We start from the raw sequence: 5431 nt of genomic DNA, 5'->3' as shown, positions 1-5431 counted from the left end.
AGACAGAGAGACAGATAGAGAGACAGAATGAGAGAGAAGGAGAGACATAGACAGACAGAGACAGAGAGACAGACAGAGAGAGAGACAGAGAGACAGATAGAGATAGACAGAGAGACAGAATGAGAAAGAAGGAGAGACATAGACAGACAGAGACAGAGAGACAGATAGAGATAGACAGAGAGACAGACAGAGAGACAGACAGAGAGACAGACAGACATTTTAAGGAGCTGACGTTAACCATGCTCATAAAGGGAACAAGTGAGATGTGCTGGTTTATTGGTTCAGTTTCAGAAGGTCATGAGTTCAAATCCTAGCAACATCATGCCCTGGGACTTTGAGAAATATACCTGCTCGGTCTCTCACTTCGGATAACAAATGTCAAATTGTAAGAAAGTATTTTTTTGCTGTTTTATTTGGTTGATTATGTTATTTTGCCATTATTTCCATGACCCTGTGGTGTAAATCTTATGCTGTATGAATTTTAGCATTAGTCCTACATCTGGTGTGAGATGAAGCTGTGTGAACGTGGTGCTGTGAAAAGAAAAAGGTGATTGGAGTGGAAGAATGGTGCAGCCCTTATTGGCTCATCTGCATCGGCCGTTTGTTGTGATGTTGCCATGGTACCTTCACAAACAAGGCAACATCTGCTGAGCAGCGGACGCAACACAGAGGCGATGTTGTGTTGGGAGAACCGGGACGGCACAAACACCGCCGCTGTCCACCGTTTATAGAAAAGCTCGGGTGGAGAACACACTGGGGGATTCAGCAGACCGATGGCGCAATGCAGGAATTTTATTGTACAACATCTGACAGAAATACATGCTCAACATCGTTCTGTCCAGCGCAGTGATCCATCTAGAACCTTTATCTGGTCTAATAGTTCAGTGTGGAAGCCAAACACAATGTTCTAGGGCAAACTGTTCCCCATTATAAGGTTAAAAATTCCCCTTCATTAGGTGATCCAATTAAATAGACCATTATAATAATAACATTATTTAAAGGCTAAAATCTGAGAAATTAGGGTTCTTCAAGGGTTCCTTGAAACACTCAAACCTAAAAATCTTTCTCCATCCAAAAGAAAACTTCAGAGAAACCTCTACTTTGTTCCAAGTGTAAAAGAGAAACCATCAAACGTTCTAGAGAGAATTTTTTTCAGGGAATATTATTATTTTAAAACAATTCTGTTTGGAATTCTGTCTTGGCGGTGAGGTTCCTTTAGACCTCCAGAGAGACATGCTGAAGACTCGTTTTAAGTTCAGGACCCTGAGAACCTTTAACTTCTCAATGAAACCTGGAGGATCCAAATTCCCCAAGCCTCTCTATGTACATAAAATTTGTAAGGTTTTAAATAGAGATTGAAGAACCTTCATCGATATAGGTGTAGATGTACACTTTATATATATATTGTTCTTTATCTAGAACTTCTTTGAAGGAGTCATTGTAAAGAACTCAGTGGTGCACTTTAATCTACGTAAGATCTTCTTCTTCATCATCGTCTTCTTCTTCTTCTTCTTCTTCTTCTTCTTCTTCTTCTTCTTCTTCTTCTTCTTCTTCAAACACAGTATAATTTTTTTTTTTTCAACCACTAACAACAAAACCGTGTTATGAAAAATGGCCTACAGACTACGTTTAAAAAAAAAAAAGTAATGGCACCCTACGTAAATTCTAGAACCCTTTTAATATAGAAAGGTCTGTCGCTCTACAGTGGTTCTATAAAGAAGATTTTCCGGGATCCTATTTGCCACAGAACCCCAAGGAACCTCTTTAGTAGGAGTTTAGTACCAATAATTCTCCAGATAGATCATAAAAAATTGTCAAAAATCTTTTTTTTAAACTCGGAGCCAAGGAAGATTTAATGGAACTTTTTCACAATTAATGTGTTTAATGTCTGACCTGTGTAAAAAACAATTAATTCCAGAAGCGCATTTTCTTTTACTTTGTAAATGTCAAGCGTTAAGCAAAGCAGGAATAAAAAGTGTGGGGAGACAAATTAGTCACAGAGTTTTTTCTTTTTTTTTTCTGTAATAATGTCACACAGGACCCGTGGATGATGTCGGATCCACTCTCCGTCTCGTTCTCCTTATTACCGAGCACGTCCTGTCGAGGTGTGAGAGACATGGACACTTTTTGTCACGGATGATTTTGAATCCCAGCGTCCTAACAGGCAGCATGTCGACATCACCGAGGGAGGACGGAGGGAGGATTAAAGAGGAAGACGAAGAAACAGAGATGATGAACAGAGAGCTCTAGCTATCTGACTAATAAACACAAGCTGAGCTGAGCTACACAAAAGTATTAAACTGTACTTTCCCTTTAATATTTCACCTTCTAATGGAGATTTAAGATAAATAACAGGACTGTACACACCTTTAAAATGACACCTGATACATCTTAGGAGGTTCACACTGTGCAAAAGATTAGAAAAGGTACAGTACAGGTTTAATCACTTTTTTTTCACAGAGTATATATTTTAAAATACAGTTTAAACATATTTAATATATACTGTATAAAATCATTTTAAAATACTGATTGAAACAGTTGTTTGATTTTTAAAAACAAATAAATACAGATTAAAACTTAGATTTCAAACAAATACTGTGTGAAATTTTTAAAAATACAGTTTTAAATCTTAAATAAAAAAATTACATTGAATATTTTAAACGTATATATAATAAAATACTGTATAAAAACATTTTAAATACTCTTTGAAACACATTTAAATAAAAAATACTGTTTAAAAGCAAAAATAAAAAACAGAGAATTAAATCTTATATTTATAAATAGCTTAATATATGTAAAAGAATTGGAGGACTAAACAAACAAACAAACAAACAAACAGACAGACAGACAGACAAATAATAATAAATAAACAACTAAATATTATATTATATGTAACATAATTTTACAGAGCACAATTTCTTTTCTCTTGAAATTCCCCTTGCCAATACTTTTGCAACATATACAACTAAGGGGAAATTTGATATCACAGGGGGCAAGTACATAATTTCCTCAGCTGTTTAAATGAAAACCATTTTATTTTGTTTATTATTTATTTTCTATTCATATTGAGCTTTGTATATAATGTCAATAAAACCAGCCTCAAAAGGAGGGTGCCAATAATTCCGGTCTGCGGTTCATGGACTGTTTATTATGCTTCAGTGGTATTTGTAGGACGGTTATATTAGTGTTAATAATAATAATAGTATAGTGTATAAGATACACTTTAATGAAAACAAACAGCCTGATTAGTGACTCAGAGTCGGGTTCATTAAACACCTCAGGACGTAACGTGAGCTATTCGGTGAGGTAAAGCTAACCGCTGACTCGTGTCACAGTGAATTAAGGAAGCAGGTGGTGTGATTTTTTAAAAACGTGATTAGCAGTGACGGCCGTCGTCTGTCCTGACGTCTGGTCTGGTCTGGTCTTGTCTGGTCTGGTCTGGTCTGGTCTGGTCTTGTTTTGTCTGGTCTGGTCTGGTCTGGTCTGGTCTGGTCTGGTCTGGTCTGGTCTGGTCTTGTTTTGTCTGGTCTGGTCTGGTCTGGTCTGGTCTGGTCTGGTCTGTTCTGGTCTGGTCTGGTCTGGTCTGGTCTGTTCTGTTCTGTTCTGGTCTGGTCTGGTCTTGTTTTGTCTGGTCTGGTCTGGTCTGGTCTGTGCACACCTGAGTGATCAGCTGTGATCCTATTGGCTTATAAGTGATGTCATTACTGGGCCTCGTGGTGATGTCATAACAGCAACATTAGCACTCATTGGTGCGCTGATTCCCTCCGAGACCTAAACAGAAATAAAAACTTGCCGACATAAACGGGTGCAAAAGTTTGTACCCCATTTGGTTAATAGATAAAAAAAAAACTTTAAAAGAAAAACCTACCCTGAAATAAATTTATTTCTAATAAAATTCCAATACACTTCTTTCATGCTATATTTTCAGTATTTACCCACAGAATTACCCACATTTCCATGCTGATCGATGTGCTAGTAGGATCGAAGGATGGAAAGGATGCAGCGGCGCTTTAGTCCTTTAGTCTCTCCAACTCTGCACAAGCATCAATAGATCAGCTTCTAAAGCATCATACTAACATCATGTTAACGCCACCGTCAGCACAGTTCTGTTATGTTTCAGCGTGACACGCAAACAGTAACGTCTCACACGATTAACATAAATATGGCACCACAAGATAAACATATTCACATCATAAATCTTTCCACATAAACACATTTAGCATGTCGCAGGATGACGTTTTCCTTTAAGGTGCTTCGTGTATTGGAGAACAAACAGCCTGAGTCACTATCAGGAAAAAATATTCAATATCAGGGAAAAACAAAACAAAACAAAAACAAAAACAAAAACAAAAACAAACACATGACCAAATAATGATGCAATAAAAATCATGAGAAAAAATGAGAGGGATAAAAACCCCAAAGACCCTCGAGATTTGTGAAAGTCCTTCTATTGAGTTAATATTAAACTTTATCATGCTGCAATTAATCACAATATTTTGTTCTTTTTAATTTGAAAACTTTGAAAACACTTGAACTAAATCTGAGACTTTACATAAACAGTGTATATTTATTTGTTTATGATTTATTACTCGTTTACTCCCGCGTCTTTCAGGATGTCATCATCTCGCTCCCGTATGTGTGTGTGTGTGTGTGTGTGTGTGTGAGCAGAATTCAGATGCAGAGGCAAAGCGTTGCTTCGTGTCACACTGACATGATCTGATATAATATGATGTCTAGATGCGTGTGTGTGTGTGTGTGTGTGTGTGTGTGTGTGTGTGTGTGTGTGTGTGTGTGCTCAAATTGCTGAGGACAGACAGGTGCAGACAAACCCTGTCAGAGTGTGTCAGAGTCACACAGTGCTGCTTCATTAATGCTGGGCTGCACACACACACACACACACACACACACACACACACACACACACGCACGCACGCACGCACACACACGCACACACACGCACACCTCACTCCTAATCAGACATTGTAAAGGACAAAGTCTAAATAAATAAATAAATAAATAAATAAATAAATAAATAAATAAATAAATAAATAAATAAATAAAGGGTCTATATTCAGGTTTGGGGATAAACGTTGCTTTATAAACAACACAAAGAGAACAGAAGAGATTTGTTCTTTAATACAGAGTGAATAAAGCCTTTATATATAACGTCTATATAACTATAAAGCTTTATATCTTTACTTTATATCTGTTTATAGCTTATAAAACTGTGCAACATCAGTTAGAATCAGAGATACAGGAGTACAGCAACTTGACGTTCTATGCTTTCTATTGCGTATCTTCTTTGCGAGGGAGGGGAGAGAGGAGGGAGGGGAGTCGGCGAGGGGTGAGGATGAGGAGGGAGGGGGGAGGAGAGTGAGGGGAGGAGGAGGGAGGGAGGGAGGCGAGGGAGGAGGAGAGGGAGGGAGTGTAG

The 5431-nt window shown here is 37.8% G+C and overlaps 1 long non-coding RNA gene across 1 annotated transcript in view; it reads left to right on the top strand.

Moving 5' to 3' along the window:
- The window catches only part of LOC113641253, a 77460-nt gene extending 74340 nt beyond the window's left edge, over positions 1-3120 (top strand). Inside the window, exon 4 of the long non-coding RNA XR_007139577.1 lies at positions 2039-3120. This is a non-coding gene — a long non-coding RNA (uncharacterized LOC113641253). The remainder of the gene's footprint in view (positions 1-2038) is intronic.
- Positions 3121-5431: the final 2311 nt, after the last annotated feature.

The sequence above is a fragment of the Tachysurus fulvidraco genome, chromosome 26, assembly GCF_022655615.1.
Source record: "Tachysurus fulvidraco isolate hzauxx_2018 chromosome 26, HZAU_PFXX_2.0, whole genome shotgun sequence".
Taxonomy (NCBI): Eukaryota; Metazoa; Chordata; class Actinopteri; order Siluriformes; family Bagridae; genus Tachysurus; species Tachysurus fulvidraco.
Note: the sequence above shows the minus strand (reverse complement) of the source record. Positions and strands in the feature narration are given on the sequence as shown.